This window comes from Perca flavescens, chromosome 4, assembly GCF_004354835.1.
Source record: "Perca flavescens isolate YP-PL-M2 chromosome 4, PFLA_1.0, whole genome shotgun sequence".
NCBI lineage: Eukaryota > Metazoa > Chordata > Actinopteri > Perciformes > Percidae > Perca > Perca flavescens.
The window spans coordinates 25,743,932-25,757,109 of NC_041334.1; the positions used below are offsets into that span (position 1 = coordinate 25,743,932).

At 40.6% G+C, this 13,178-nt stretch overlaps 1 long non-coding RNA gene across 1 annotated transcript; it reads left to right on the forward strand.

The window, feature by feature from the left end:
* The first annotated feature begins 6,478 nt into the window (after positions 1-6,478).
* Positions 6,479-12,244, forward strand: LOC114553525 (uncharacterized). Its single transcript, XR_003692340.1, has 3 exons — positions 6,479-6,557; positions 11,073-11,183; positions 11,941-12,244. It is a non-coding gene; the product is annotated as an uncharacterized LOC114553525 (long non-coding RNA).
* Positions 12,245-13,178: the final 934 nt, after the last annotated feature.

Below are 13,178 nucleotides of genomic sequence, written 5' to 3' on the forward strand. Positions count from 1 at the left end.
TCACCACCCTTTCACTAGATGGAATAAAACCTGCAGGTGTTGGCTGTCAAATCTTTCTGGATCTTTGTTGGCCTCGAGGCCTCTCTCAACCACATTGCTGCTGCAGATCAGTTTTAAAATAACCTGCTGTCCCTCCTCTACCTGCTGCCACGCCTTCTGTCCCTTAATGAGGATGTGAATGGCAGGAAAACAGAAGATTTGATTTGTATGAGTCAGGAAACGGGATGGATCACTATTACACGCAAGGCAGAGCAATGTGGGAACCCCGATCAGACTGTAGACCGGCTGAACCAGCTCCCTCACGAGAGGAAAAGGCAAGCAGGATGCAAGGTGGATCAAATACCACTGGTGTCACTGTCACTCATGCATGCCCGTTGACAGTTGAACAGATTTTTCCAGTTATGCTCTATGGCAATGCTGGTCAGTCCACTTTGGTGCAGACTGAAATGTCTCAACAAATGTTGGATGGATTGCCATTTGGTACAGACATTCATGGTTCCCAGAAGATGAATCCTCATGATTTGTTGATCCCTGATGTTTCCGCTATAGGGCCACCAGCAGGTTGTTTCTAAACGTTTATGCAGTGATATCTGTAACATTTTCCTACAGTCTCAAACATAGATTTGCTGCAGTGGAATTTTAACCACAAAATTGTTTAAAAGCTGATCTTTAATAACAGTATATTGCAATAAAATGGAATAAAATGGAATAAACAAAAACACATACTTTGTTATTAAGATACCTCTTTTGATACATTTACACAACATAATTATGATATTTTTGTACATATCAACTGCTTTACACTTTTACACCAGAGCAACTAAATTAATCAATACCTCACTAAAATGTTGTTTACGTGCTATTTTGGCTAGTAGAGCTAGAGGATTATTTGACTATATCATATAAATGTAAGTCATGAAAAGTCAGAGAATTAAGCAACTATTATGATGAGCAAAAAAACACTAAACAGTTTTTGGTTCCAGCCTCTTACTGTAAATTTCTTTGTCTTATATGATAGTAGGCTGAATACCTTTGGACTGTTTTGGACTGCAATTTTACATAATATGGTAGGCCTATGTCACTTTTGAGTCTGGGGAAATTATGTGTACTATTTTCATGACATTTTATAGACAAAACAATGAATCAAGTTATCAAGAAATGAATCGTCAGATTACTCAATAAGGTTTTAGCCTCTTTTTTGTCATGTACATACTTACATATGCTCAAAATTGACACAGCAAATACTTGGGGAAAGAAACAAGATGCATTAGAACAAACATAATTTGGCCAAAATTTGAATGACATAATACTTACTTGAGCATGTGGTCTATGACGTTCAGACACAACACGAGCAATAATCTTGTGATGTTGATCAATTCATGACCGTGGCACCACGGCGTCTGTGTAGCTGCAGGGCCAAACAGTACAGCAGCTTTTACATTTGACAATACAGACTGACCACTGTGTTGCTAATTACTCGCCAGCTGAGCTCTGTCACCTCTGTGTCCCCTTGTGACTTACTACCCACCCACCCCACAGCCATAAACCCTCCCCCAAACACAGTGTCTGGCAAAAGGGAAAGTCTTTGACTTGACATAAGAACTAAAACTCTGACTCAGATCTGCGGAATGATAAAATGTGCAGGAAAACACCTTTGCTTTTCATATTCTAAGACACCGCATAAGAAGATCTTCGGCTGGCACAACATATATGATGATCTAATCCTCTACTGGGGTCTCTTCAGCACAATATCAGCTCAAATAGCAGCCCTCAGTCCCCCCTGCATTATCTTATCAGCACTATTAATCATATAAACACTGTGTGATCTAATCAGGAGTTGATTTCTGTTCCATTTTTGTTATCTGCGCTGCCTTTTCACCCTCTGTATTTGAATAGAAATACATACATCAGCCTAAGTAGAGCAAATAAACCCCAGATAATACCTGTGTTTACACAGTGATGTGGCCGTGCTCTTGGCTGGATTTCAGCAATGTGTCGTTTTGCAAGGCTGAGTAATGCATGTCACTTATTTAGATTAAATCCACGGGCTCAGCTGCAATTAACATCCACATTCCTACTGAGTGGTAAACCTGCTACCATGCTGTGTTTGATGTTTTTACTGCAAGTTCAGCTGAATTAGGCCAGGAATGGAAAGGAAGGTATAGCTACTCATGCAATTTGGCACTGGCCTCTGTGTATAAAAAAAAAAGAAAAAAAAGAATAGTTGAACATTTAGGGAAATACGCAAATCACTTTCTTGCAGAGAGTTAGATGAAAAGGTTGATATCACGTTTGTGTCTGTACAGTGAATAATAACCTACAGGTAGCAGCCGGTTAGCTTAGCATAGAGTGGAAACGGGGGCAATAAAACTATCGGCACGTAACCCCCCATAAAACCACAACTCGGCTTTTGTACGGATTAAACAAACAAGATATAACACTTTAATAAGGTGCTGGATTCTAGTCTCCCTGTTTCCAGTCTTTATGCAAAGCTATGCTAACCTGCTGCTGGCTGTAGCTCCGTATTTGGAGAACAATAATAGTATTTCCCAAAATATTGAACTATTCCTTTAAGAGCAAGGTAGCTGACTATCGAAAAAATAAATTCACCTCAAACCTGCAGAGCCTGTTGTGAAAGTGTGCAATGCAATGTGTTTTCTTTTGTACTTGTTAACTGTCACGGCACTGTCATGTTTTGTCTCAAGCACATATTGCATATGCTTAGTTAGTCACACTATGCCTCCAACCACAGCTGTGAAACCCAAAGGTGTTGATTGAGAACGATGATATTATGAGGCTTTAAACTTGGGAATTGTCGTTAATATTAAAGGTCGAGTCCATCTGTGTTCTTTTCTGATGTTTTTAAAATGGAAAATCCCACTCAGCCGTTACCAGAAAACAGTGATGTACAGTATGTTAAAACACTGATGCCCTCCTGTCCATCAACCACTACACACGCTGACAGGCATGCAGAAACCTATGTCAGGTCACACGGGGAAAAGTCTTTAGAAGGGCTTGGGAAAACAGCATTTAGACGTTAAAACATACGTACATAAATATAAAAATAGTGGACTTGCCCGTTATGTCAGCAACATAACACATTTCTCTCAAAGATGGTTTAATTTCCAAAGTAGGTCCAAAAAAAAATAATCTAATATCCCATAAACAAAGAGACAAAGAGTCAGAGGTGATGCTGCTTGTTTACTGCTCTGCCCCACTTCCTCTATTAGGCAAATGAGAAACCATGCTACTGTCACAAGTATAAATGAACATCATCTACAGTCTGAACTGCTGCCTTTGATTAGAGGCTAATGCCATTATCACACTGGCATCTGGAACAGTCTTCTATCAGACCAAAGAGGTGAACACTGCGTGTCTTTGTGTACAGCTGCTTTTCTCCTCTTAATAGGATTGATGTCATCACATTAGCCCCCCAACTGTGCAGCCTCTGTAGCCCAGCAGGCAGTAGCGGGGTGGCGATCCTACAGCCCTGACTCTGAAGAGAGCTTTCATCAGACCACACCAGACTCTACACACTGGCTTTCTCACAATCTCTCTCTCTCTCTCTCTCTCTCTCTCTCTCTCTCTCTCTCTCTATCTATCTTTATCCTTCTCTGTTTCTTTCCTCTGACCTCAGGGGACTCTCTCTCACCCACAACAAACATAGAGCTGCCCCAAAGAACGTCACATAACCACCAAAATAACTCCAAAATGAGCTGTGCATACTGGATTCTGACAACTAAATTATGGGTGAAATGCACGTTGTATGCTATACTTTTCCATAGACTGTTCGGTTGTGGGAACATTAGTAGGGACATTACCCTCCCAGTTCATGATCTTTTTAGGTCTCCTAAAAATATTATCCAGTTCAATATTTGTTGACAGACGTTTGACTCTGTTAAGTTCTTGGATACTATTTTTTTTCCTTTACCTTAGTTCAGTTCATTCAGTATTGCTAAGTGTGCAATGTCAGTATGTAATGTGACTTGTTGACTTATTCTATGTATTTTTATGTTCAGATCCAACAGGGGATAAAAAACACAAGTTATCTTCAATTTGAATTTAACTGTACAGTATTCTGACAACATGATTATCTTTCTGTAATAGCAAATTTATAACACCCTTCTTACTGCCCTCCTAATATTTAAACCCTGTAACTTTGTAGACTTTTCAGTGTGACAATAATAGCAATATTGTATGGTTTTATTCATTGAAGTAATAATGGCAAAAGTTCAGGTAACTTATACATTTTGAAAAATGATGAACACTTGCACAAAGCATTGATGTCTTAACACTTCATCTATCAGTTTATAACATACTGTATATATTATTCTTTTAATGGGAGATGTGGTTGTTCAAATTAAAACCATCACAGGAATGTATTATACCTGGACAGATCCTTTCATTTGAGTGCTTTATGTTGGCTGGTGACATCTAAACCTTATCCACAAGCCCATTATTCTTTCATACACTTTGTATGTTTCAGTGACAGACTGCACTGAGGACTTTGTCAGGTGAAACATCTGGTTTAGGGTGATGCTCTTTGGTCTTTAATGGCCTCTGCGAGAGGCCACATCAATGGCAGGGATGATAAATCTGAACAATGAGCCAGTAAAGCAGTCAGCAGGGGTTCGACGGTGCAGGCTACAGGAAGTGTGGCTCCTCTTGACCCCTGAACCCTGAGGTGATATGTGCCCTTCAGTCTGCTCTCTGTGCTGGGATATCTGAGGCCTAAATGCTATACAGTGCAGACGACAGGCCGTACGGCAAAACCATGTCATAGTGATCTAATGAATTCAAATGGACATTTTTAGTGTAAAGTTGGATATGGATTCTTAGTTGGTTCTTGACTGAGTATATACAATACATCTGTCATGACAAATGTTTTCTTTGCATATCAATTACAAAACAGTTTCCTCCAGTCTTTATGCTAAGCTAGGCTAAACGGTTGTACGCTCTAGCTTCATACAAATATGAGATTGGCATAGATCGTCTCATCTAACTCCCGGCAAGAAAGCAAATAAGAGCCTTTTCCAAAATGTCCAAATATTCCTTTAGGAATTTATTCAAATGTTGGAATTAAAAACTTCTTCAAAACATTTATTTTAGCAGGTAATTTAGTCATCCATAACAAAAGATATGGCCCAGTCAGCATATCTATCTTTGAATTTTCATATGGAAAAGAATAATACAAACACTTATTTGGACTTTTATCTTGATTTCTTTTTTACTGCCTGGTGCCTAACAACACACGCTTGCTAATGCCATTGAGACAATTAGTTTTACAACAGTCTGGCACTATAGTGGCTGACAGTTGTACACGTGAAACTTCTCTCAATTAGTGCTGAGCAGATGTCACAGTAGTTGGAGAAGATCAATAGGGTCAGTGGTGACAGACTGGTCCTCAGTGTGTCCAGGCATTTTACAACACAGGCTTCTACAGACAACTGGGACTTTAGCTGCTAATAGTATGAGAAGGAAGTGTGGCAATATTAAGAGTACAAGAACAGAGGGACTTGTCTCACAAAGACAAAAGGGTCCACTAGAGTTAAAAGGCTCCTGCAGCAAATGACCTCCTAGACCCTTAGAACTGCCCTTACAGAGGGGCTCGCTGTCCTCTGCTCTGGAGGAATTATGATGCTGCAGCCAAACAAACTGGTGATCTAGGTCTATATAAGGAGAGGACTAAAGAAGCACTAAAAGCTACTGAGTTTAACTTCTGCTAGTCCTCCCTATGGCCAGACGTTTACAGCAACTTGTCTAAACAATAGCAAGTGAGGCGGATATGGAGGGAAAGGTTTCACTTTATGTATCCAACACCATATTTGGATAAAAGTGACAGCAGCTGTGGCTTATCATGATGTTTATGATGAAGTGTACCTGAGCACCCTAAGCACGTATTGGGAGTTTTAAAGCAAAAACTTTCAATATAATTTGAAAAGTACAAAAATGAGCACCTTTTTTAAAACTGTTGTGTATAGCAGCTTTAAATGAATCAGCTGTTTACTCAAATTTTTGGCCTTGGGCTGCAGGAGGAAACACTTCCTGATCCCAGATAGTATTGCGTGGTTAGCTGCCTCTGGAAACACTTGTATGCTTGTGCAGACCCAAAATTAAATCTGGCCTCAACTTAATCTTCTGCGTGTCCAATGCTATTCTTTGAGATGAATGAGTTGCCCTTCCAAGGAAGTAACACAGCCCATTTGTTTTTACTGTGAACCCTCCTTGTAAAACCTAGTTTGGGGCAAGCATCAGGGAAATGAGAGTACTCTGCTTTACCACTTTTGAAAATGGTGCACCATTTTGTGAAGGGATCCGATTTCAATTAGTCTGGCTGTGAAGAACACTAAACTCTAATTTTGTTGAGTGAATCACAGCTGGACTACACCATTGCCAAACTCCATGCACCCCCCCACTACCCATCTCTTATTTCAGGTTTTTAATGTGTTCCCACACCTGATAATGTGTGGCTTTGGTGCTGGGATGTAATCACCTTCACACAGCAGGCCCTGTCCAATCAGGATAATTGGCACCAGACCGCAGACTACAAAGCAAGGGTTGGTTCTTTGCTTCTTTGCTCTCATATGTGTTTATTAGTGGATAATCCAGATTAAGAGAATGTACTGGCATCGATTAAATCAATACTGTGCTACCCCCGTGAAAGATTTATTCACAACTATATCACTGTGTTGTTTCTGTAGTTCTGTTAATCTTCGTTTCTACAGAGTGTGGTAGACATCTGCTGTGAGCTTTTATAAGTTGGGCATGGCCAAAAAAATGACCTCAAACTGCCTCGATGAAGCTACCGATGCAATATTAGTTTTGCTTCACAGCTTATAAAGGCAATTTCTAAATGTCAGCAGCATACACATATGGCTTGAAAAGTAACCTCAAAAACATTAAACATCCAATATCAGCTCATGCTGCTACGTGAATGTGTTCCACCAAATTCCCAGTTCATCAACATGCAGTGCACATCCTTTGATATCAAACACTTTAGAAATTGGCTCAGAGGAATAAAACAACCAATGCAACTACTTCCTTTAATCATTTTTGTAACTATATTTGCTTCTTACTGAGCGTTAGATGAGAAGATCGATACCACTCCATTAAAACCTCAATCTTATTGCGGCACGAGGGAGTGGTTGTGCCAAGAAATAGTTCCAGCATGTTATTCCCTATAAAAACCTCTTAATGTCATTTTTGAATTTCAATTTTTGTGCAAATGAAGCAATTGAGATATGACGTGCATTGGTGACCTTTCCATGTGTCGGTAAGTGTTTTATTTCTTTTCTTTACCTTTGGTCAGATCCAGGCTAGCTGATTCCCCCTGCTTTCAGTCTTTATGCTAAGCTAAGCTAACTGCTGACTTTAGCATTAGTGTACAGACATAACCGTGGTATAGATTTTCTCATGCAACTCTTGGCAATAAAGCAGATATTTCAAAAAAAGTCTAACAATTCAGTAATGAATGTTAGCTTCTGATAAGATATAAGATATAGTAGAGATGTTGTATGCTTTCAGACCCAGTGCTTGTTTAAATCCAGCTGGTGAACAGTTCATTATAGCTGTTAATAGGAGTGCTGCACTGGCCTGTGCAGCAGTTGCCCCTCCCTTGACACCCAGGTGTGAAAAGCTTTTGAATGCACTGGAGGACTGTGCCAGTCTCCCTGGAACCAGGCCCACAAAATCACAACCATATGCACTTTCAGGTTCGCACAGGGATGACTGGCTCGACAAGATACGGGTGATAGCAAGATAGGAATACAGGATAGAAAATATGTGGAATGAAAATAGGAAGTGTAGTATAAACATAGTGGGAGAGATTTGCTCCTGTAGCTCAGTTGCTTTTGCTTAAAATCACTTTGCTGAACTGAAATGTTTTGCTTACATTTGCATTGCTATTTTAAACAGATGTATGTTATTTACAGAGGCCCCCTTATCTTATACAAATGCATGTGTTCGCCATATCGTACTAGATAAAGGACAATGAAAAGTTGTTGTTTTATTCTTAATCGCATCAAAACAAATTCAGCATGAAATGTGAAACAAAAAATACTTTGCATACAGCAGTCTATAAGACAATAGCTCTCATCTACGCTGTGACCACAAGGCAGTTTGTGCCGTTTGGGGATACTGGCTCGTGGTGAGAGATCCAATCTGCTCAGCTGCTCTCCTCTCTCCCAGTACTTAATCACCAGGCCACGCCAAGGAAAACCTCCCAACCTGAACCCAGAGCAAAGCATCTGGTTTACCACAGTGGAGATTCTCATGTTCAAATATAGACAAGAGCAACGGCACAAAATGACACAGAGAGCACATTCTTTCCCAGCAGAAGGTTACAGCACACACCCTAAAGCCTCGTCCAAAAAGCAACATGTTGTTTGGCAGCGTGGCACTCCTGTGAATAAAATATGATGGGAGGTAAACCTCTCTCCCTCTAACCACTGATTAGAGCTCCCTGACTACATGTTTAGGGCTTTGCGGGCACAAAGAGAGCTAGAGAAGCCTTTCCTTTCCATAGCCTACAGCAGATGCACCTTCTCCCCTGCGGTTTATTCCTGTCCCCAATTGGTTATTGTGCATGTGTGTGATGGGGTTGATTGTCAGGATTGTGCCATAATTAAAGCATGGATGCAGTTATGGCATGGTGGAAAAAACACAGGATCCAACAGGAAAGTTGTTTTGAATGATTTAAGCGTTGGTGATAGAGGGTGTACTGTGCACCCACATCTGCCTCGGCTCCCCAAGATGCAGCTCATTGCCAGGTTGCTAGGATACTTACGGCTCATTGAGAACACCTGGAAGGTAAGATGAGGCCTGGCCCACCAGCACGGCAGAACAAAAGCTAAGAAGTTGGCCAAACCAGCACACAGCAGGAGAGATGAGGGCTAAAGGATCCTAACTGAGATGAGGATTAGTGATAGAGAAATACAACACCAAGAGGAAAAATATGGGAAATCCTCAAGTATAGACCACAGCAACAACATTACAAAGCCCGACTGACCATTCACTAAACCCTCTCTGCACTACCACAAAAAACAATGCCGTTTCTTTATTTGACATGTCTTCTACATGGATCATAAGCTGGTGAGGATGCTGGCCTTTAGCCTGAAAGGCAGCTAGCTTTAGCCATGCTTTAGCTTTAGCATGATTATCATGCATGTAGCCATCAAGGCCATATTTAAGATTTCTTTACAGGCTTCTCTGTTTTAACACAAGTCAGCTGGAAACATTTAAAAGTCATCCAGAGACAGCGTTTTCAGCCATTAAGCTAGCTTATCTGTCAGCGACAGAGATAATAATATGTCTTTTGTCCACCACTGTAGAGAGAATGGAAAGCTTGGCAGGCGTAGCAAGCAACAATAACTGAGGGGGATAGGGAGTAGCAGATAGTCCATTACAATAATAGCAATTACCTGTAGATGTAGACAAATATTGGTCGAATTCCAATGTTTGAAAATGCAGAGGCCTGTGGCTAGGTTGGCTCAATGGGTAGAGCAGGGGCACATATATTTAGAGGTTTATGCCTCGACACAGAGGTCCAGGGTTTGACTTCGACCTGTGACGATTTCCTGCATGTCTTCTCCCTCTTTCTCACCTGTCCTGTCCATTAAAGGTGGAAAAGCTCAAAAAAATAATCTTTAACAAAAGAAAAAAAAAATGCAGATGCCAAAATATCACACAGATCGTATACAGAGATTAAAACATAATCACAATAAATGGAAATATTTGAAAAACCTCCCACGCTGTACATTGAAAACATTGAAACATTAAACACTGAAGTACGGCAATTGGATAATATTTTTCCATCAGTGTTTAGCCAATAGTAGCTGCACTGTAAGCATGATCCTCCAGACAAAGGTTTTCCAATACCTTCCTCCCCAACGAGCTTGTGACAGGAGAAATGATTGCAGATTTCTTGTTTAAGTTTGTATTCTGTTTTGGTCCATTTGACCACTTTAAAATGACATGAGGTAAACAATAGTCTCCTGAGAGGTAACAGTGTGTTCCCTGGGGTCCCTGCGTGCAGCGTGGGGGGTCCCACCTCTGGCACACTTCCCTTGACCTCAGGGTTATCCCCATGGTAATCCTGGCTAAAGCACCCATGAGGAATGGCTACTGGGTGATACCTGGACAGACCTAAGCAGCTGTTCTGGTGTGGTGGTCACTGAGGAGTCATTTGCTGCATCAATATAGACATAACCATATCTGTCATTCTCACATTAGGGTGTTGGTCATCATTACTCGTCTTAACATCAAAACCAGACAATGAATGTATACAAGGAACAAAAAATAATGGTTAAGAATAATATGTTCTCATTGCTTTTAGATCCATACAACACATTGTAAATTGTCTAAAATTGCACGTTCCTGCATGTGCACAATCCCAACGTGTGTCTCCACATATGCAGCACAGGCTACAGCAGAGAGACTGTTTGGGTTGAGTCCAGGGTCAGTTGGTTTCTCCTGACAGTTTTATGTACCCAATAGATGACAGGCTGCTTGCACTGCGACGCTCAGATGTTAACTTCCTCTGTTTGAGGGTTTAAAAGCGTGCTGGGATGGTGTGTCGCATTCTGTATTTACTTTTGCGCACGAGATGTTCCATCTGACCAGGGCTCTGCATGGACCCTCACTGTGCCGCTGAGGCTAGGGTAACTCCTCCGCCCAGGCAGACTCCTGTGTGTTGACATTTGAAAAACCAAACAGCACTCAGCAGTGAAACATGAGCCCTGCACGAGGAGGAAAAGGCAACAGCTTGGTGAGGAGAGTGAAAGAAAGAGAGAGAAAGAGAGAGAGAGAGAGAGAGAGAGAGAGAGAGAGAGAGAGAGAGAGAGAGAGAGAGAGAGAGAGAGAGAGAGAAATGTGTGGTCATAAAACTGAAAAAATAATGAAGGAAATACCCCACACACTGTAAGATGAGGGAGATGAGTTTCAAAGCTGCACCCCTCCCTATACCCCTTCCTCCTTTTTCTGCGTGCAGGCTGGAGCAGCTGAGAGTGGTTTCAGCCGGGCTTTGGCTGTCAGAGAAAATCTGTTTCTAATATGAGTGTTTCCTGTGAATGCAGGAAATGGCCCTCCACACAAAGCAAAGCCTGTCAGGAGTCACTGTGGAGCTACTGCTCTCCTCTCTCTCCCTTTGTGCGCTGGAGCCTGCAGTACCACTTGAAAATAGATGGGTAATTGAAAATTGTGCTTTTAATCCTGCATCGGGAAAATGTGGAGTCTTAGTGAAATATGTTAATATTTGGATTTCTGATCACATGTAAAGATGAATTAAATAACATAAATTAAAACATTCCTCATTCGATACAGACGCTATTGCAAAAGGGCCTGAAGAAAGAAAAATCTTTGATAGCTTCTCAAGTATCACTTTAAGCTAAAATAAATCAGACAGATTTAGAATTTTCACATCTGTAAAGAATTTAAAGGGTAAGTCCATTGTGTTTTTTCTGTTTAAGGTTATTATATAATTCTGTAGCTTTCCAGTGGTGTTCTTCATGTATTCAAATCCAAATATTCACATTTTAAAACATTTCAAAGTGTGTTTTAGCGTCAAAATGCTGTAGCCAAAATGCTGCTAAAGCCACAATCTCTGGTGGCCAAGTAAAGTTGATCATTATTTTATATGTTTATTTTACCTTCTCTAAATTCTCTGGGCCCTACACTTTTATTATACGCCATTGGAAATATACTGGCTGTTTTTCTTCTACTTTTCTAAACTGCCCAGATGGCTTATGTATTCAAATGTCTGACTGTGTGCTATCATGTGTTATGTCAAAAAACTGATCACATAAAGGAAATATTAACTACAAACACAGGCCCACTTAAAGGAAGGAAATGTATGGAGGGAGTACAGTCTTTTGACTTCTCTGTTTCAGCACATGATGACAAGGATTATCATCCAAATGTGACATCCTCTTCTTAAAATTGCAGCCTTAACCACTGATCCAAAAGATCCTTGCATCAGAGTATCCTGAATCCCATTTCTGATTTGAAAAACAGCAGCGTAACATAATATTTCCCAGGGGACATGCCTTCATCGCGCCTACCACATACCACAACAGGCTTCAAGACTCCTGGCTCAGCGCAGAGGATGTGACAGGAATCAAAGAGGGTTTTCCTGCTATTTACATCAGACGCTACAATACTTACTTGTGCAGACACTCAAACCTGCTTTGCTATTTGCCTTCAGACGTCAAGGTCAGATGACTTGCCTTTTTTTTTACAGATAAATAAATCTCATAAGCTACTGCAAGTAATATGAAGACTGCTGTTCAAATAGATGATTTGATAAACAGTTTTGTGACATTTGTAGTGATAACTTCTATGCTTTTGCAGAGAATGTTTTAACTCTTACCTGCTTCAAGATTTACTAGAAATCAGTCCAATTCAATATCTGAAAGTTGCTTGTTCTGAGCTGATTAAACTGATTTCCTTCAAGCTCATGACGAGATAGATTACATCAGGCCACAGCTGGACAGTGGTCGCAGTCATTGTTCTGTATAACAGCTGGATCTACTGAGGCCCCATCCTGTTCCAGATATTAGACAATGCAACAAGAAAGGAGGGTCTTCGTCTGAGATCAGTCCTGCCTTAACAATGAGCGCTCATCATTAATGATCCTTTTCTCTCATGTTTAGCTTTATGACTTACAGCACTTTGCTGAGTAGTTAACCCCTGAGGTCAGGCCCCCAGGCCAACTTGACCTTTGTTGCTTGACTGTATTGTATTTTATTTTGTCTATTGTATTTTTTGACTGTGAAGCACTTTGTGACTGGTGTCTGTGAAAGGTGCTATATAAATAAACTTTGCTTGCTTGCTTTAGGTAACATGTACTCCTTCCTCATTAAATACTCTTGGACAGAAGATATCTCAGTGTATGTGCACTTGAGGCTTGCAGTTTCTACATCACACATGTTGAACACATGTAAGTGCATATTACATTATAATTGGCTTCCAGACTAGTTGTAATGTCACAAAATCATGCTTGTGCATACAGATTTCAGGTGAGCACAGAGAAACTTTTCCCCTGCAGCATGAATGTGAAAACAACCTTCTAGTGTCGAACCCTGCATCATTCTTTACAGTGACATCCAAGACAAGAATTAAGTTAGTCTATGGTTTAGATAACAATATATAATTACACCTCAGCTACCTCATTTCACGTTACT